Genomic DNA, 22,597 nt, shown 5'->3' with positions numbered 1-22,597 from the left:
CATTCACAGTTCAGTGACATCCATCAGTTACATTCTTCCAGTTGTGCTGCTATTCTCACTTTAGAGGAAGGTTTACAGAACAAAATAGTTTCTCATTAAACAGTTAGTACACATGTTCCCTATGACAATGGTTAACAACCCCACTACATGGCAACACTGTCCTTACTCAACCTTGGGTTCCCTATTAGCAGCTTTCCTGTCCCCTTCTGCCTTCTAGTCCTTGTATATGGATTCTTTTTTGTTGAAACAATTTTCAGTTGTCAAGACTAACCCAATGAAGATAATGATACAGGAACAGATACGCCATTTCCATGATTTCAACTGCCATTTATGCAAAGATAAACAAACGAAAAAGCCAAAAGTGTTGGCATAATCAATTCTGACTCACAGTGACCCTGTAGGACAGAGTAGAACTGCCCCATAAAGTTTCCAAAGCTGTCAATCTTCACAGAGATGACTGCCACATTTTTCTCCTGCAGAGTGGTTGGTGGGTCCAGTTAACTGCCAAGCGCTTAACTACTGTATCACCAAGGCGTCTTATACAATGATAACTCCCCTAAATTTATATTTCAGCCCAAATCCTTCTTTTGAACTAGATACATTATTTCCAAACTACTAAACAGCTATATTTTCCAGTGGCAAAGCAAGAGCATAGCATCAATATCGAAGACATCATATTCCAGCACAATAACTGTTTATGAACTTGTACTCACTTCTGTAGATAATGGCAGCATCATCTAACCAACTGTCAAAGTTGAAAACCTTCGGATCACTAGTCATATCTTTCTCTGCTTCACCTATTTAGGCAATTACTCAATGCTGCCCATTCCAACTCTGATATATCTTTAAAATCTGTCTCTTCGTTTTCGACACACATTATCTAGTGTACGGTCTATTTTTCATGCAGCCCATCCCCATTTTTACCTCTATTCACTAGACCCATATGTTTCTAAAATACAACTGTGCTTCAGGAAAAGATTATAAACATTATAAATCATTAGAAAAATGCAAATTAAAACTACAATGAAATACTACTACTACATAACTACTAGAATGGCCATAATCAAAAGGACAGATGATATCAAGTGTTGGTAAGAATGCGGAGAAACTCGAACACTCGAACACTCGAACACTGTTGATGGGACTGTAAAGTGGTACACTTTAGAGAACAGTCTGGCCATTTCCTAAAAACTTAAATATAAACATAAACTTAAACCATATGACCCAAAATTTCCTCTATAAAAACCTACACAAGAGAAATGAAAACGTGCCCATAAGGGCTTACATACATGTGTTGATAACATTATTCATAATAGCCTAAACTGGAAACAATCCAAACATCCATCACCAACTGGAGAATAGATTTAAAAAAAGCACATTATTTTTTTTTTTACACATTTGACTGGAATTCTATTAGGCAATAAAAAGTAACAAAATTTTGACACGTTACAACATGGCTGGACCTCAAAAACATGCTAAGTTAAAGAAGCTAGAAACAAAAGACTATATATTGTATGATTCCATTCATATGAAATGTTTGGAAAAGGCAAATTTACAGAGACAGAATGAAGAAAAGCAGCGGGTGCCTAAAGCTGGAGATGAAAGTGGGAAATTCTGAGAAGTGAAGGAAAGGCAGTGATGAATTGCAGTAATGTTTGCACAACTCTATAAATTTACTGAAAATAAAACTGTTTTTAAAAAATTTCAGTGATTCACAATTATGTACAAAATAAAGTCCAAATCATGTACAAAATGAAGGCATTCACAGACCATTAAAATCTGCTTTCACTCTGTGTAACCTGGTTTATCTGAATCCACTGAGAGGTACCTGGAAAAAAGGCCTAGTGATTTATTTCGGAAAAATCAGCCATTGAAACTGTATGGAGCACAGTTCCACTCTGACACTCATGGGGTTTCCACGAGTCGGAATCCAGTTGACGACAGTTACTGCCAAAAAGCCTCTTCTGGCCATATTAAACTATTTCCTATTTCCTAAATACACCAAGCAATTTAATGATTTTACCTTTTTTTAGGTCTGCTATTCTATTTCAATAAAAAAAATTTCTTATCTTCACCTTTTGACAATCAAATTTTCATCTGTCCTCAAAAAATCATCTTAAATATCTCCATTTTCTGTGAATTATCCCCACTCCCTTATTGTAGTTACTTGCTCCACAGGATTCTAATAATAACACATTGTAGGAATCGATGCATAGAACTACAATTATCCATTTATAAGTGGATCTTCTTTATTAAAATAATCCCTCACCCAGTGTGACAAAAGTGTTTTATTAATGTTTGTATCCTTGTGTTTTAAGCATAGTCAAATGCCCAGCACATAGGAGGTAAGTAATACACTTTTCAATAAATGATTGGGAGAGTTTGTGGAAAAGAAAAATCTAAAACTAGGTAAAACAAAGGTAACTGTATAAGGATGTTTACTGTCACTGTCATATAAGAAAGAAAAACAGGAAGCCACTCAAATGTCACCTAAATATTTATTAGTATGTAATAGCATTCAGTGGAGGTACAGCCACACTGAACACTAGACGGTCATTAAAAACAATCAGTTACATCTTATCTATTTGCACTGATATATGGAATCACAAATACCTTAAGTAAAAAGAAGTAATAAAACACTTCCATTATTAAAATAAAAAAATTACACACATATTTGTGAGCATGTATGTGTGTGTGTGTGTGTGCGCACATGCAACATGTGAGAAAGGTAAGGGCTGAAAGAACACAAATCAAAGTGCTCTGAGTGTAAGCAATAAGTGGAAATGACCTAAATATCCATTAACTGATGAATGGATAAACAAACTGTGGTATATCTATAAAAAAGTATATAACTCAGCCATAAAAAGAAAGCAAATGCTGACCAAGGCTACAACACGGATGACCACTGAAAACAATATGCTTAACAAAAGAAGCCAGACACAAAAGACCACATATTGTATGAGCCCATTTATATGAACAAATGGATAAAGAAACACAACCCATCAATATGCTGCCTACAAAAGACACACCTTGGAAACAAAGACATAACTATATTAAAAATCAAAAGATGGAAAAAAATAAATCAACCAAACAGTAACAAAAAAAGCACAGGAGTAGCAACACTAATCTCAGATAAAATAGACTTTAAGATAAAATCCACCATAAAAGAAAAGGAGGGTTATATAATGATTAAAGGGGCAATTCATCAAAAAGGCATAACCTTAATAAATATCTACACATCCAACACCAGGGCTCCAAAATACATAAATGCTAACGTTGCTGATAAGAGAAACAGACAGTTCCACAATAATAGTAAGAGACTTCAACACACCACTCTTGGTAAAGGACAGAACATCTAGAAAGAAACTCAATAATACAGAAGATCTAAAAGCTTCAATGAACCAACTTGAACTCACAGACATATACAGAACACTCCATGCAACAGCAGCAAAATGTACATTCTTTTCTAATGCACATGGAACATTATCCAGGATAGACCACATTTTAGGCTATAAACCAATCCTCAATAAAATCCTAAACATGGAAAGAATACAAAGCATGTAGAAATCAGTAATAGGAAGAGCAAGGAAAAGAAAATCATATACAAGGAAACTGAATAACACCTCACTTAAAAACAACTGTGTAACAGAAGAAATCAAAGAGGGAATCAAAAAATTCCTAGAATCAAATGAATGAAAACACATCATATCAAAACCTTTGGGACACAGCAAAGGCAGTGCTCAGAGGTCAATACATAGCAATAAACATACATAACAAAAAAGAACAGGCCAAAATTAAAACGTTAGACCTACAATTCAAAAAAATAGAAAGAGAACAGCAGAAGAAGCCCAAAGGCATCAGAATAATGGAAATAATAAAGATTAGAGCAGAAATAAATGAAATAGAGAACAGAAAAACAACAGAAAGAAACAGCAAGACCAAAAGCTGGTTCATTGGAAAGATCAACAAAATTGGTAAACCACTGACCAAAGTGAAAAAAGGAAAACAGAAGAGGAAGCAAACAACCCACATAAGAAATGAGATGGGGGACATTATAACAGACCAACTAAGTAAAAAAGATCATAACAGAATACTATGAAACAGTACTCTAACAAATTTGAGAACCTAGAGGAAATGGATAAATTGCAAGAAATAGACCACCTACCTAAATTAACACAAACTGAGATAGAAAATCTGAACAGACCATAAAAAGAGAAGATATCAAAGAGGTAATTAAAAAAAACTCCCAACGGCCACACACACACACACACACACACACAAAAATCCTATCCTGGAGAGCTTCACTGGAGAATTCTACCAAACATTCAGAGAAGAGCTCACACTAGTACTACTCAATCTATTTCACAGCATAGAAAAGGAAAGAATACTCCCAAATTCATTCTATGAAGCCATCATAACCCTGATACCAAAGCCAGGCAAAGACACCCCAAAAAGAAGAAAATTACAGACCAGCTCTCTCATGAATATAGATACAAAAATTCTCAACAAAAATCTAACCAATAGAATTCAACATCATATCAAAATCAATACACTACGACCAAGTGTGATTCATACCAGCTATGCAAGGTTGGTTCAATGTTAGAAAACCAATCAATGGTAATCTACCACATAAACAGAACAAAATCGATACAAAGACAAAAATCAGCTGGATTTCTATACAACGAAAAGAACTTTGGAAAGGAAATCAGGAAAACAATACTATTTGTAATAGCCCCTAAAAAGATAAAATACTTAGCAATAAATCTAACCAGGGATGTAAAAGACCTGTACAAAGAAAACTACAAAACACTAAGGCAAGAAACCAAAGAGATCTACATAAATGGAAAAACATAGCATGTTCATGGATAGGAAGACTCAACATTGTGAAAATGTCAATTCCACCCAAACTAATCTACAGATACAATGCAATCCCAACCCAAATACCAACAGCATTCTTTAACCAGATGAAAAAACTAACCAACTTTACACAGCAAAAGAAAGAGGCCCTGGATAAGCAAAGCCTTATTCAAGAAAAAGAACAAAGTAGGAGGCCTGACATTACTTGATCTCAGCACCTACTATACAGCCACAGTAATCAAAACAGCCTGGTACTGGTACAATGAAAGAAACATAAACCAATGGAACACAATCGAGAAGGCAGACGTAAATCCATCAACCTATGGTCAGCTGATCTTTGACAAAGGACCAAAATCAGTCTTTTTTAACAAATGGTGCTGGTAAAACTGGATGCCCATCTGCAAAAAAGTGAAACAGGACACATATCGAATACCACACACAAAAACTAACTCAAAATGATTCAAAGACCTAAATATAAAACCTAAAATGATAAAGATCATGGGAAGAAAAAATAAGGACAACTCTAGGGGCCCTAATACATGGCATAAATACAATACAAACCATAACTAACAATGCACGAACACCAGAAGATAAACTAGATAACTGGGAACTCCTAAAAATTAAACACTTGTGCTCATCAAAAGACTTCACCAAAAGAGTAAAAAGAGAACCTGCAGACTGGGAAAAAAAAATTTGATTACAACATATCCAACAAGGGTCTGATCTCTAAAATCTATAAAATACTTTAACACCTCAACAACAAAAACACAACTAATCCAATTAAAAAATCGGCAAAGGACATGAACAGACACTTCAATGAAGACGACATTCAGGTGGCTACCAGACACATGAGAAAATGCTTGTGATCATTAGCCATTAGAGAAATGTAAATCAAAATCACAATGAGATACCATCTTACCCCCAACATTACTAGCACTAATAAAAAAAAAGAAAATAACAAATGTTGGAAAGGTTAGCAGAGATTAGAACTCTTATACTTGCTGGTTGGAATATAAAATGGTACAACCACTATGGAAAATGATACAGCACCTTCTTAAAAAGCTAGAAATAGAAATATCACATAATACAACAATCCCACTCCTAGAAATATATTCTAGAGAAATAAGAGCTGTCACACGAATAGACATACGCACACCCATGTTCATTGCAGGATTATTCACAATAGCAAAAAGATGGAAACAACCTAAGTGCCCCTCAACAGAAGAATGGATAAACAAATTGTGGTACACACAATGGAATACCACCCAACAATAAAGAACAATGATGAATACTAAGGGTATTATGCTGAGTGAAATAAGTCAATCACAAAAAAACTCAAGGAAAGTTTTGCACACAGAAGAAAACAATCTTTGAGGGTTATGAGGCGGGGAGAGGTGGGAAGAAGAATCACTAACTAGATGGTAAACAAATGTTAACTCTGGTGAAGGGAAGGACAACACATAATACACGGAAAGTCAGAACAACCTGACCGAGGCAAAGCTACACAAGTTTCCTAGACACATCCAAACACCTCAAGGGACCGAGAAACTGGAGCTGAGGGCTGGAGATCATGGTCTCAGGGGGATATCTAGGTCAACTGGCATAACACAGTTCCTAAAACATTCTACATCCATTCATAAAACATTCTACATCCGGAGTCTTAAAAGCTTGTGAGCGGCCATCTAAGAGACATCTATTGGTCCCATCCTGTCCAGAGCAAAGGAGAATGAAGGAAACCAAAGACACAAGGAAAATATTAGTCCAAAGGACTAATGGACCACAGCCTCCCCATCAGCCTGAGCCCAGAAGAACTAGATGGTGCCCGGCTACAACTTCCAACCGCTTTGACAGGGATCACAAGAGAGGGTCCCAGAGAGAGCAGGAGAAAAATGTATAACAAAATTCAAAGTCACAAAAAAAGACCATACTTACTGGTCTGACAGAGACTGGAGGAACTCCTGAGACTATGGCCCCCAGACATCCTGCTAACTCAGAACTGAAGCCACTCCTGAAGTCCACCTTTCAGCCAAAGATTAGACAGGTATATAAAACAAACAATGACACATGAGGAACATGCTTCTTATTCTTAGTTCAATCAAGCATATGAGACCAAGCTGGCACACCTGTCCAAAAGCAAAGACGACAAGACCGGAAAGGACAGGAAGATAGACGAACGGACACGGGGATCCCACGGTGGAAAGAGGGATGACACAGTGCGGGGACTGCAACCAATGTCACCAAACAATCTGTGTATAAATTTTAAATGGGAAACTACTGTGTGCTGTAAATTTTTACCTAAAGTGCAATTTAAAAAAAAGTCATTTTATTGAAGAGACTATTCAAATGGCAAGTAAGTGCACATAAAGATGGTCAACATCACTAGCCATCAGGTAAAAACAGATATTAAGACCACGCTGAGATATCACTGCACACCTACTGAAAGAGTTAAAATAAAAAATAATGACAATACCAAGTGCTGGCAAGAATGTGGAGAAAAATGGATCTCTCATTTTTTGCTGGTGAGAATTTAAAATGGTATCAACCCAAACCAAACTCATAGCCTATCAAGTCAATTTTGATGCACAGCAACCCTAAAGGATAGAGCAGAACAGCTTCCATTGGGTTTCCAAGACTATAAATATTTACAGAAGCAGAATGCCACATCTTTCTCCTGTGGAAGGGCTGGTGGGTTCAAACTGCTGACCTTTCCGTTAGCAGGTGAGTGCTTTAACCACTGTGACACAAGGGCTCCATAAAATGGTACAGCTACTTAAAAAATAGTTTGACAGTTTCTTAAAAAGCTAAACATACACTTACATGTAACCCACCAACTGCCCTCCCAGGCACTTGTCTGAAAGATAGGAAAATTTATGTCCACACAAAAATCTAAACATAAATGTTCACAGTAGCTTTATTTTTAACAGCCAAAATCGGGGCGGGGAGGGACGGACCCAAAATATCCTTTTACAGGGGAATGTTTAAACAAACTGTGTAACATTCATACCATGGAGCACTACCTCAGCCATAAAATGCAATGAACTATTTATTTATGCATGCAACAACTTGGATGGATTTCAAGGGATTATGCTGAGGTGGAAAAAAAAAAAAAAAGCCACTCTCAAAAGTCACATACTACGTGATTTCATTTATATAACATTCTTGAAATGACAAAATCACAGAGCTGGGAAACAGAGCAACGATGCCAGGGAGGTAGGTGTATAGGTATGATATTAAAGGGTAGCATGAGGGAGATCCTTGTGGTGATGGAATATGTGTCTTGACTGCAGTGGGAATTACAGGACCCTATACGTATGTTGGCAGAGAACTATACAGACACAATGTAATTCCCCATGTAAATAAAACAAAAGAACCACATGATCATGTCAATTGATGCAGAAAAGACATTTGATAAAATCCAACGCCCTTTCCTGATAAAAACTCTAAGCAAAATAGGAATAGAAGGAAAATATCTTAACATAGTTAAGGGTATATATGATGAAAACGGGGTAGAGAAACTAGAGCACTGGAAATGGAACAACTAAAATGAAATTAAAGAAAATGCTGACACACAGTGAAAAATGTAAGTAACGTCAATGAACAATTTGTACAGAAACTGTCAAATGGGGACTTAATTTGCTATACAAACTTTCACTGAAATCACAACAAAATATTATTTAAAAACTTATGAAACAATCAAATATAATATTGTCTGAGTTAATTCAAAGGTTTAACAATTCTAACTAGCCTACTTTGAATCACCTGTTTTCAGAAATGAAATGATCTCTCTGCATGCATATAGAATGACTGCTCAGAATAAACCATGTATTTCAATTTCTTTTTTTGATTATTTAAAAAAAAAACTATAGACATATTGTACCAATGTCAATTTCTATGAAAGTATGTGTGCACAGATAGAAGTATATATGTATGTATATGCACAGATATGTGTGTACACACATACATTTCATAGAGGACACAGTTACAGATACTTCTCAGATACTTATTTACTACAGTTAGTAAGATGTAACCATTGGGGGAAACTGGGTGAAGGGTACAAGTAACTTTTCATTATTTTTGCATTATCTTGTGGATCTGTAATTACTTCAAATGAAGAAAAGTTTAAAACCCCACTTTCTAAGAGGTGATTTTACTTTTCTTTACATAACTGTTCAAGGCTATTCAATGTTAAATGAAATTAAAATGGACTAGTGTAGTTAACAAAATGGCTTCACTGGCTGAGTGCATAACGTCCCTAAGACTTGTCTTTATCTAAACTTAAGCCTAGCTTTCCTATAAATCAGGCCACCCTCATTGACCAATGAGATCCTGATGGCACTTCAACAGTAAATTGGATAAGCCAATCACAAATAAGCTTCTTTTGCTTCCACATTTTGTCAATAAAAGCCAATCACTGCTGATACTCAGCAGAGTTCCTTTCTACTTTCAGTTTGGTGCTGCCCGATTTGGGAATCTTTTGCCCAATTAAATGTCATTCAATGTATTAACTTTATTGTGACCAAGTCTCTTCTGACATCTGGATACATTATTTATTTGAAATCATCTTTCTTTTTTGTGGGTATATGTGTGCACACACATGTGCATTTTATGAACAGCAAAGAAGAAAGCGACTGCTAGGAAAATTCAATTTTGTGATGGTTTCTAGTTTCCTGTGGGGATGAGGAGTTTCCTGTGTGAATGAGGTGGGAGTGTAGAGGTCTAAACAGAGCAGCAGTTCCAAGGTCAAATTCTGGGTCCTCCGGCTAAGATTAGACAAGAGCCTTTCCCCTGTGCGTCCCCTCATCCCCTCACTCTGCCAGGCAGTGGCTACTCTAAGATGAGTGACAATCTGTTCTAGGGGTAGCAAAAGCAAGGCTGATACAGCACCTGCAGTAGAATTAACCCCCAAATAATCATCTTCTCTGTATGTTCTTTTTCAATTTATCTTTCCTGACAATGAAGGAGGAAAACTACTTTCATATTTTCCTTTTTTCTCCATAATTTACTAATATAATATTCATAACATAAGACAAATTACTTAATGTATCCTTTCCAAGTAAATACACATATGTACATATAAAATATAAACATATATATTTTTTCCCCAAAATTCTATAAACATCATCCTTTTTTTTTTCCTGTAGAATTTTGAGAAGTTGCCAACAGACCTTTCTTTTCTTTAGCTGATGGGTAAAAAGGCACCAAGGAGCAAGTAGTTTCATTACATGTTGTTCTTGTTAGGTGCCTTTAAGTCTACTCCGACTCACAGCGACCTCAAATGTTGCTGGGTCCTGCGTCATCCTCAGAATAGTAGGTATGTTTGAGCCCACTGTTGCAGCTACTGTGTCAATCTATCTCATTGAAGGTCTTCCTCTTTCCGCTGATGCACTACCAAGAATGGGAACGGTAAACGAGATCAAGTCTCGCCATCCTTGCTTCTATGAAGCATTCCATGGTATATTCAATATTGTCTGCAAATATCATAATTCAAATGCATCAATTCTTCAGTCTTTACCACATCAAACAGTAAAATTTCTACTATTAGGAATCTTCAGAAAGTGATTCTAGATTGCTATAGGTTCACAGATTTTTCTAAAATTCTGCACTGCTGCACCTTTTCAAATGTATAAAGATTTAGAATTCACATTATGAACACCAATGACAGAGTTATGCCACAATACACTGAAACTATTGGGACTATTTGTGGGGCAAAGAATTAGGTTTGGCCTTTTGTCTCTATTTTCCAAAAATAGCCTGGGCAATAAAAGGGCTTTTGTTTCATAAACCAGGGAGGCAATACTTTAAAACGTGCAAATGAGCTGGGAATCCCCAACTCATCACCTTGGCAAAAGGCTCCTGGAAGGAAAGGGGCACAATGAGGCCTAGGAACAAACCAAAGCCGTCCCACCCTCTGAGGCCTGATGTTTGTGGCTGAAGGGTAGCATGGAGGCTTTGGCATATAAAAATGCCTGGGCAGGGAGGGGACTTTGGGGTCCCTCGGCTATGGTGTTAGTGGGAAGTATGCATTGCAGAAGTTCACAGCCCACCTAATTAAGCCTATCTGGTCAAGGGGGACCAGGAGAAGGTAAGCCCCCATTTTTAAGTCCCTTTCCCAAGGCATAAAGTGGGGTGCTTGTGGAATAGTCATCATCTCCACCTAGACAGACTTGTTAAGTTGGGGGAACACTCAAAAATAGATCCACTTCAGTTCTTGTATGCTGTCTGCTTCTTCTTATAATAACAGCTATCTTCCATGTGCTCTGGGAGCACGTGCTCAGATTCTGATCAGAAGGATGTAATATCTATGAAGGAATCACTATTAGTGAGTGATCTGTCCCCTATTTGTAATGCCTTTCAGGCTACACAGAAATCTAGGACAACCTGTGAGTACCCTGCAGTTTGGGTGTCTCGCACTACACCTACTCCTCACTTATCCGACTACCACGTTATCCAACATTTCGTATTCACAACAATAGTAAATCTACTATTCGAGTATTTTGTGGATTAATGACATATGTCTGGCAGTAACGAAGGCCAAGGTGGGAGGCCAGATTAACGCTGGCTGTGATGGTTAAGGTTATGTATCAACTTGACTGGGCCATGATTACCAGTGGTTTGGCAGTTATGTAATGATGCAATTTGACAGTTATGTAATGGCGTTACCATCCTCCATTTGCACGTAACACTGATTTTCGCACGTAACACTGATTTTCACATAATGACCTGGTCTTTGGAACCTAACCGTATCAGTAAGTGAGGTGTGGGTGCATTATTATGTAGTTCTGTTTTTTCTAGTTCTAAATGGTCCCAGAAGAGTGTTGTGATTATTTACTTATTTACCTGCTTATTTGTGAATCTGTTTGTTTCAGCTTCAATTTCTATATTTTTGGTTAAGTTTTCTCCAATTTGCTGACAGGCACCTCGAATGCATGCTTGCTAGTAACAGTTAACAGCACTCTCTTCTCCCTTTACATTTGTCTCAGCCTTGGGAACTAGAAAACCAAGCTTAACAGAGCTCTCTGTGGTTCAGGGTCTATAAAAATAAGTCTGCAATGACAGCCTGAGACTGAGGGTACAGAAAAAGAACACATCTTCTCTTATGATCAAGGTATTTTTATGTTGTGATATTGTAATTAAAAAAAAAAAAAAAAAGACCACTTCAAGAAAAAGGGAAACATGAGACACCTGAATGAGCTGACCCAGAAAAAACAAAGATGGGTGAAGCAAAAAACTAGAACCAGCTATCAAATGCCTACTTGACAATTCTAACTAGATATGCAAAACTCAAAATACATGAAACAGAACTCATGATTTTGATCTTCCAACCTCTCATACAATCTGCTCCTCTTGAATTCCTTATTTGGCCTATTAAAAATAATCAAAACTCAACGAAATTTGAACATAAGGTTTACTCTAAGCAGTTATTCTATAGGCATATAGAGAGAGCATTCTGATTCCAGAAAAAGCAAATAGCTCATAGAAGCTAGATAAAATGAGAATTATATAGAAAAGAGGAGGGAGAAATATAGAAGATCAACCATTAGCTAATCTTAACATGATAGGTTTAACGCTGCCCTCTCCACTTTACTGAGATCAAACTCGTATCAGGTCACAAAAGGGTCTCTGCCCCTCCACTCAGCCATATCTTTTGAAATTCCTTAGTAAGCCTGGCTTTGAACAAGAAAGAAAGGATCTGCAATTTTTGGTGAAAGAAAAGCGCTGGAGGATTGATTTTGGTCAGGGATTTCTTCAAAGTGAATGGTTTTGTGAGTAAGAAAATCCCAAAATCAAAGAAAAATATCTGCTATCAGTTTCTCTCTTTGACAAGCCTAATGCACAACTGTTTAAAAACCACAACAACCATTTCACCAATATCTAGTAAAGCTGACAGAGTACATGCCCACAGACAGAAAACAATTCTGCCCTTAGGTATATACTGTAAGGGGATCTTTTGGCTATATTTACCAGAAGGCATACATAAGAGTATTTACAGTATCATTTTCTTACTAGGAAAAACTGGAGAAAATCCAAATGTCCAACAACAGTAAAATGAATAAATGGTAGTGTATGAATATACTGGAATTACCACATAGTAGTGAGAATGAATTAACCTGACCTATGTAGGTCAACATGAATAAAATCTAAAAAACATAATGTTGGGCAAAAAACAAGTCCAAGAAGAATATATGCATGCAGTATGATTACACTCATTTTAAAGCACAAAATAGAAAAAACAAAAAGTATATACATTACGTAAGGTAAAATACAAATGTGGTAAAACTTAAGTGAATAATACCATATTCCGGATACTGATTACCTCTGGGGAGGGAGAAGCAAGCGTGCAGGGCACAGAGGACTTAAAAGAACACTAGTGATATACCATTAAATTTCCTAAGACAGGAGGATAGGTAAGGTATATTCATTTACTTTTGTTCTTCTTATTATTACATATAAAATTAAGTTGATTTTGGAATAAAATTATTTTATTCTGAAACAAAGAGTTAAATGTTAATGTTTTTAACATCTAAGTATCAGGTTCAAAGAAGTCTATTATACCACATTCTCTGTTTTGGGGATATACCATAATTTTGAAAATTATGAGTAATAATTTTTTTAAATTAATAATATTAAAAATTAAGAGTAAAGCATATCAAAAAGTCAAACTGTAACAGTTGCTGCTGAAGATGTGCAGAGGTCGGAACCCTCATACATGGCTGGTGGTAAAATGGTACAGACACTTTGGGAAATAGTTTGGCAGTTCAAGAAGTTAAGCACAGAGTTACTATACAACCCAGTAATTTCATTCCTAGGTATATATCCAAGAGAAATGAAAACATAAATCCACATAAAAACTTTTGTTTTATAGCAGCATTATTCATAATAACCAAAAGGTGTAAATAACCCAAATGTACATCAACACATGAATGGATAATCCAAATACAATATAGCCACTCCATGGATTATTATCAGCCATAAAAAAAAAAACAAAACTGAAGCAAAACTGTAAAACACTGCTCAAAGAGACTAAAGAAGACTTACATAAATGGAAAGACATTCCATTTTCATGGACTGGAAGACTTAATATTGTTAAGATGTCAATACTACCCAAAGTGATCTACGGGTTCAATGTAATCTTTATCAAAATTCCAACAGCCTTCTTTACAGAAATAGAAAAACCAATGCTCTACTTTATATGGAATGGCAAAAAGGCCCTGAATAGTTAAAGCAATGTTGAAAGAGAAGAACAAAGTAGGAGGACTCACATTTCCTAACTGTAAAACACACTACACAGCTACAGTAATCTAAATAGCCTGGTAATGGTATAACAACAGACACACAGACCAACGGAATAAAATTGAGAGTCTAGAATTAAATCCACACATCTATGTTCAACTGAGTTTTGATAGCGGTGCTAAGTCCATTTGATAGAGAAAGAAAAGTCTCGTCAGTGGTGTTGGGAAAACTGGATTTCCACTGGCAGAAAAATGAATAGGATCCATGCCTCATACCATACACAAAGACAAATTAAAACTGGATTAAGGCCTTAAATGTGTTAACTAAAACCATAAAATTCTTACAATAAAAAGCAGGGGCAATGCTCTCAGGCCTAGTTTTTAACTATGGATTATCTAATATAATAACAAAAGCACTAAAAGGAAAAGACAAAGTAAATAAATGGGAACTCATAAAAATTAAAAACTTTTGCTCATCAGAAGATTTTACCAAAAAACGTGAAAAGACAAGCTACTGACTGGGAGAGTATCTTCGGAAACCATATATCCAATAAGAATCTAATAATCAAAATATACATAAAACTTCAACAACTTAAAAACAAAAAGACAAATAACCCAATCATGAAAAGGGCTAAGGACTTGAATAAGATATCTCAGCAAAGAGGACAATCAAACAGCTACCAAATAAATCAAAAGATGCTCAGCATCAATAGCCATCAGAGATATTCAAATCAAATTCACAGTGATATACCATTTCACTCCCACTAAGATGTCCAATATTTAAAAAACAAACAAAAACAAAGTAATAAAATGTTGGTGAGGATATGGGAAAATTGGAATCCTTATCCACTGCTGGTAGAAATGCAAAACGGTACAGCCATTGTGGAAAACAGTGTGGCAATTCCTCAAAAAACTAAAAATAGAACTACCATATGACCCAGCAATTCCACAGCTAGGTATATAACAAAAAGACATGAAAGCAAAGACTCAAACAGAGACTTGTACACCAATGTTTACTGCAGCTCTATTCACAATAGCCGAAAGGTGGAAACCACCTAAATGCGCATCAACAGATGGACAAACAAAATGTGGTATGTACATATAATGGAATACCATTCAGCCAGTATGAGAAATGAAGTCTTGGTACATGGTACAATATTGGATGGACCTTGAAATAAGACAATCACAAAAGGACAAATACTGTATGACCTCACTTATATAAGAAGACCAAAAAAAAAAAAAAAAAACGTACAGAGACCAAGTTTATTAGCGGTAACCAGCGGTAGGAGGGAGGACAAAAAGGGGGGTTAACGGTGATGGGAAAATCGTATTGATTAAGGGTAGGGTTGTACAACCGATCATTTTAATTGTTGCCAATAAGTTGTCCACCTGTAAAAAGTTGAATTGGTAGATGTACGTACAACCATGACAAAAAAAAAAAAGACTACCTACTGAGTCAGCTTATTAATAACCAAACACCTCATGGGATCTGGTTCCTTGGTATGCAGGTTTAGGGTCATGGTTTCATGGAACATCCCAGTTAATTGGCCTAATAATGTGCTTCTGTTCTATCTCCTAGTTATGTAGTGCCCGGGATCCTAAATGCTTATGAGCAGCCATCAAAGGCACAATTGCATTCTACTAGCCTGGAGCAACAGAAGAAGGAGAGTCAGGGAATAGGAGGAAGATATGGAATGTGTGGTTAGTTGCCTCCATGAACAATAGATTCTTTTGCCATAAGACAAGAAGAACTGTATGATGCCTGGCTACTATTACGGAACTATTTTGATCAAAGATTCCATAGAAGACTCCTCAAAATGGGGAAAATGCAGGCAGAATTTAAAATTCTCACGTAATCTAGAATTTCTGGAGCCATGGACGGAGGACAAATCCTGGAAACTACTGCACTGAGAGAATCTTTAAACCTTAAACCAAAAATATCCCCTGAAGTCATCTTAAAACAAAAACTGGGCAAAGGACATAAACAGACACTTCACCAAAGAGGACATTCAGGCAGCCAAAAAATATATGAAAAGATGCTTGTTATCATTAGCCATTAAAACCAAACCAAGCCTGTTGCCATGGAGTCGACTCCAACTCACAGCGACCCTACAGGAACAGAGCACAACTAACCCATAAGGTTTACAGGGAGCGGCTGGTGAATTCGAACTGCCGACCTTTAGGTTAGCAGCTAAGCTCTAAACCACTGCGCCACTAAGGCTCCCATTAGCAATTAGAGAGATGCAAATCAAAATCAAGATATACTTTCACCCCTGTAAGAATGGCACTGATTAAAAATTCAGAAAATAAACTCTGGAGAGGTTGAGGGGAGATCATACACTGCTGGTAGGAATATAAAATGGTACAACCAGTATGGAAAACAGCATGGGACTTCCTCAAAAAGCTAGAAATAGAAATACCATATGATCCAGCAATCCCACTCGTAGAACTATAACCTAAAGACATAAGAGCCATCACACGAACAGACATACGCATACCCATGTTCACTGCAGCATTATTCACAATAGCAAAAAGATGGAAACAACCTAAATGCCCACCAACAGATGACTGTATAAATAAATGGTACATACATACAATGGAATACCATGCGATGATAAAGAACAATGATGAATCCATGAAACATCTCACAAAATGGATGAATCCAGAGGCCTTTATGCTTAGTGAAATAAGCCAATCACAAAAGGACAAATATTGTACAAGACCACTGTCTTAGTCATCTAGTGCTGCTATAACAGAGATACCATAAGTCGATGGCTTTAACAATGAGAAGTCTCTTCTCTCACAGTCTAGTAGGCTACAAGTCCAAATTCAGAGCATCAGCTCCACGGGAAGTCTTCCTCTCTCTGCCAGCTCTGGAGGAAGGTCCTTGTCACAAATCTTCTCCTGTAGTAGGAGTTTCTCAGGTGCAGGGACCCTGGGTCCAAAGGATGCACTCTGCTCCTGGTGCTGCTTCTTGGTGGTAGGAGGTCCCCATGTCTCTCTGCTCGCTTCTCTCTTTTATATCTCAAATGAAATTGGCTTAAGACACAATCTAATCCTGTAGATCTCATCAATATAACTGCCAATAGTCCATCTCATTAACATCATGGTGACAGGATTTACAACACACAGGAAGATCATATCAGATGACAAAATGGTGGACAATCACACAGTGCTGGGAATCACAACCCAGCCAAATTGATACATATATTTTTGGGGGACACAATTCAATCCATGACAACCACACTATTATAAAAACTCAAGAAAAAGTTTACACACAGAAAAAAAAAATCTTTGAGGTTATGAAAGAAGGGAGAGCTGGGAAGGGGAAATCACTAACTAGATAGTAAACAAGTTTTAACTTTGATGAAGGGAAAGACAACACACAATTTACAGAAAGTCAGCACAACTTGACCAAGGTAAAGCCACAGAAGTTTCCTAGACACATTCAAATACCTTAAGGAACTGAGTAACTGGAACTGGAGGGCTGGGGACCATGGTCTCGGGGGACATCTAGGTCACCTGGCATAACATAGTTCATAAAGAAAATGTTCTATGTCTTAACTTTGGTGACTAGCATCTGGGGACTTAAAAAGTTTGTGAGCAACCGTCTAACAGACATCTACTGGTTCCATCCCGTTCGAAGCAAAGGAGAATGAAGAAAAGTAAAGACACTAAGAAAATATTAGTCCAAAGGACTAATGAACCACAGCCTCCCCACAAGGCTGAGCCCAGAAGAACTAGATGGTGCCCAACTACCATCACTTACTGCTCTGACAGGGATCAAGATATAGAGTCCCTGACAGAGCAGGATAAAAATACAGAACAAAATTCAAATTCATGAAAAAGACCAGACTTACTGGTCTGACAGAGAATGGAGGAAGCCCAGAGATTATGGCCCCCAGACACACTGCTAACTCAGAACTGAGGCCACTCCTGAAGTCCACCTTTCAGCCAAAGATTAGACAGGCCTATAAAACAAACCCCATACATCTGTCACTTTGTCATACTGCAGAGGCTTTCGTGTTGCTGTGATGCTGGAAGCTATGCCACTGGTATTCAAATACCAGCAGGGTCACCCATGGTGAACAGGTTTCAGCTGAGCTTTCAGACCGAGAGAGACTAGGAAGAAGGACCTGGCGGTCTTTCTGAAAAAAAAAAATTAGCCAGTGAAAATCTTATGGATAGCAGTGGAACACTGTGTGAAATAGTGGTGGTAAACGAGCCACTCAAAAGTCAACTGGGCAAGAGCTGTCTCCTCAAAACACAGTCGACCTTAATGATGTGGATGGTGTCAAGCTTTCAGGACCTTCATTTGCTGATGTGGAATGACTCAAAATGAGAAAAAACAGCTGCAAACATCCATAAATAATTGGAACGTGGACTGTTTAAGAAGTTATGAATCTAGGAAAACAGGAAATCATCAAAAATGAAATGGAACATATGAACATCAATATCCTAGGCATTAGTGAGCTGAAATAGACTGGTACTGGTCATTCTGAATCACACAATCATATGGTCTACTATAACAGGAATGACAAATTGAAGAGGAATGGCGTTGCGTTCATCATCAAAAACAACATTTCAAGATCCATCCTCAAGTACAACACTATCAGTGATAGGATAATATCCAGATGCCTACAAGGAAGACCTCTTACTATGACTATTATTCAAATTTGCACACCAACCATTAAGGCCAACGTGAAGAAATTGAAGATTTTTACCAACTTTTGCAGTCTGAAATTGATCAAACATGCAATCAAGATGCACTGATAATTACAGGTGACTGGAATGCGAAAGTTGGAAACAAAGAAGGACCAGCAGTTGGAAAATATGGCCTTGGTGATAGAAACAATGCTGGCGACTGCATGATAGAATTCTGCAAGACCAACGACATCTTCATGCAGATACCTTTTTGCAAAAACATAAATGGCAACCATACACACGGACCTCACCCGATGAAACAGACAGGAATCAAATCGGCTACATCTGTGGAAAGAGATGATGGAGAAGCTCAATCTCATCAATCAGAACAAGGCCAGGCACCAACTGTGGAACAGACCATCAATTGCTCCCATTCAAGTTCAAGATGAGGCTGAAGAAAATTAGAACAAGTCCAAAGAGCCAAAGTATGACTTGGAGTATATGCCATGTGAATTCAGAGACAAGCTCAAGAACACTACTGATCAAACACCAGATGAGTTGTGGAATGACATCAAGGACATCATACATGAAGAAAGCAAAAGAGGTCATTAAAAAGACAGGAAAGAAACAAAAGACCAAAACACATGTCAGAAGAGACTCTGAAAGTTGTTCTTCAACACAGAGTAACTAAAGCAAAAGGAAGAAATGATGAAGTAAAAGAGCTGAACAGAAGATTTCAAAGGGTGGTCTGAGAAGACAAAGTATTATAATGAAACGTGCAAAGACCTGGAGTTAGAAAACCAAAAGAAAAGAACACGTTCGGCATTTCTCAAGCTGAAAGAACTGAAGACAAAATACTGAACAACACAGGAAGCATCAAAAGAAGATGGAAGGAATACACAGTCACTGTACCAGAAAGAACTGTTTAATATTCAACCATTTCAGGAGGTAGCATATGATCAAGAACTGATAGTACTGAAGGAAGAGGTCCAAGCTGCACTGAAAGCATTGGAGAAAAACAAGGTCCCAGGAACTGATGGAATACCAATTGAGATGTTTCAACGAATGAATGCAGTGCTGGAAGGGCTCACTTGTCTATGCCAAGAAATTCAGAAGACAGCTACTTGGCCAACTGACTGGAAGAAATCCATATTTGTACCCGTTCCAAAGATAGGTGATCCAACAGAATACGGAAATTATTGAACAGTATCATTAATGTCACAGACAAGTAAAATTTTTCCAAAGATCATTCAAAAGTGGTTGAAACAATACATCAACAGGGAACTGGCAGAAATTCAAGCAGGATTCAGAAGAGGATGTAGAAGGAGGGATAACATTGCTGACGTCAGATGGATCATGGTTGAACGCAGAGAATACCAAAAAGTGTTTACCTGTGTTTTATTGACTATGCAAAGGCATGGGACTCTGTGGATCATACGAAATTATGGGTAACGTTACTAAGAATGGGAATTCCAGAACACTTAATTGTGCTCATGAGGAACCTGTACATAGACCAAGACGCAGTCATTAGTACAGAACAAGGGGATACTGCGTGGTTTAAAATCAGGAAACGTGTACATCACGGTTGTATCCTTTCACCATACTTATTCGATCTGTGTGCTGAGCAAATAATCCGAGAAGGTGGACTATATGAAGAACGCAGCATCAGGATTGGAGGAAGACTCATTAACAACCTGCGTTATGCAGGTGACACAACCTTGCTTGCTGAAAGTGAAGAGGACTTGAAGCACTTACTGGTGAAGATCAAAGACTACAGCCTTCAGTATGGATTACACCTCAACATAAAGAAAACAAAATCCTCACAACTGGACTACTAAGCAACATTATGATAAACGGAGAAAAGATTGAAGTTGTCAAGGATTTCACTTTACTTGGATCCACAATCAACGTGCATGGAAGTAGCAATCAAGAAATCAAACGACTCACTGCACTGGGCAAATCTGCTGGAAAAGTCCTCTTTATAAAGTTTTAAAAAGCAAAGATGTCACATTAAGGACCAAGATGGGCCTCACCCAAGCCATGGTGTTTTTAATCGCTTCATATGCATGTGAAAGCTGGGCAATGAATAAGGAAGACTGAAGAAGAATTGACGCCTTTGAATTATGGTGTTGTTCAAGAATATTGAATATACCATAGACTGCCAGAAGAACGAACAAATCTGTTACGGAAGAAGTACAGCCAGAATGCTCCTTAGAAGCAAAGATGGCAAGACTTCGTCTCAAGTACTTTGGACACGTTATCAGGAAGGACCAGTCCCTGGAGAAAAACATCATGCTGGGTACAGTAGTGGGTCAGCAAAAAGAGGAAGATCCTTAAAGAGATGGACGGACATAGTGGCTGCAACAATGAGCTCTAACATAACGACTGTGAGGATGGCACAGGACTGGGCAGAGTTTCGTTCTTTGTACACAGGGTCACTATGAGTCGGAACTGACTTGCTGGCACCTAACAACAACATAAAATAAACAGTAACACACTGGAGGAACGTGCTTCTTAGGTCAATCAAGTGTATGAGACAAAATGGGCAACACTTGCCCAAAAGCAAAGACAAAAAGTCAGGAAGGGACAAGAAAAGTGGATGAATGCAAACGGGGAAGCCGGGACAGAAAGGGGAAGAGTGCTGACATATTGTGGGGATTGCAACCCATGTCACAAAACAATTTCTGTATAAATTTTTGAATGAGAAATTAATTTGCTGTGCAAACTTTCACCTAAAGCACCATAAAGATAATAAAGTATTAGTTAATAATCATGTATCAATATTGGTTCATCAATTGTAACAAATGTAATAATTCGGAAATCTGTGTGGAGTGGGGGTGGGTATGTGGGAACTCTCTACTATCTATTCAATTTTTCTGTAAATCTAAAACTTTTCTAAAAACTAGTCTATTAGGGTTTTTTAAAAAAGAACAATAGTTTAGCTTAACTAGTAAAAAAGGTCTGCCTTGAGCATTATGCTAGCTCAGCAACTACCTATATGGGATCCAACTGACAACAGCAACTTGAAAGATTACATAGAAAGCTTAGGGGGCAGTGAGTTTATGTTAAGTGTTTAACCACTGCACTGTTAACTACCTCCAATTGTCATCCATCCAAGATGTGTGCATCAATGAGGCTAAACAAATGCCTTCCTAGAATTACAGAAAATAAAAATAAAACTATTTTAAATTAACAGCATTCATCATTTGTTAGAAATAGGCAAACTAATCACTTCCAAAAGAAGGCATAAAGAGAGATATTCCCTGGAAAGGTCAGGTGTAGTACAGTGTTGTTATATGTCCATTTAAGTTGGGTAAACACACAGGAAAGAAAGTTTTAGCTGGGAAGCCTATATTTAAGTTCACATCTGTATGTGATGAGAGGCAAATAGTTAATTACTGTATAGCTCTGTCTTTTAAATCATTGAGTCATATGCCTAAGGGAGGGGCTTGTTAGTAGGATGAGCAACAATAGGGCAATCAAGCAAGATTTCAAAAAGCAACAACAGGCTTTGAAGAGTTTCAGACAGACAATTAGAAGCAATTACAGCACAGTGGTTAAGAGCTCGGCTGCTAATCAAAAGGTGGGCAGTTTGAATCCACCAGCAGCCACTCCTTAGAAACTGTGGGGCAGTTCTACTCTGTTCTATAGGCTCACTATGAGTCGGAATCAACTCCACGGCAATGGGTTTGGTTTGTTTTTTTAAACCCAATATAATGCACATAAACCAGCAGCCAGACCAGGCATTACCCACTTTCTTGCAAAACGTATCATGTATCTTTGCGATTAAGTTTGCATGGCTAGATATGTCTGAATTCCTGAGAACAGCTCTACTGTCAATGGGTGAGACTGAAGAGAAAACGGGG

General features: G+C 37.5%; 1 protein-coding gene across 9 annotated transcripts in view; it reads right to left on the bottom strand.

The window, feature by feature from the left end:
• The window catches only part of BMPR1A (bone morphogenetic protein receptor type 1A), a 212,499-nt gene that overhangs the window by 118,774 nt on the left and 71,128 nt on the right, over positions 1-22,597 (bottom strand). Inside the window, exon 2 of one of the 9 annotated variants that reach the window (XM_023740420.1) lies at positions 10,023-10,325. The exons of 7 other annotated variants lie outside the window; for them this stretch is intronic. The gene's annotated coding sequence lies outside the window, so the exon portion shown is untranslated. Of the gene's footprint in view, positions 1-10,022; positions 10,764-22,597 lie in introns of those variants that run through there. One more of the 9 variants, XM_023740419.1, reaches the window with a different exon arrangement.

The sequence above is a fragment of the Trichechus manatus genome, unplaced genomic scaffold (assembly GCF_000243295.1).
Source record: "Trichechus manatus latirostris isolate Lorelei unplaced genomic scaffold, TriManLat1.0 scaffold00155, whole genome shotgun sequence".
Classification (NCBI taxonomy): Eukaryota; Metazoa; Chordata; class Mammalia; order Sirenia; family Trichechidae; genus Trichechus; species Trichechus manatus.
The sequence above is the reverse complement of the archived record's forward strand: the minus strand, read 5'-3'. Positions and strand labels throughout refer to the sequence as shown.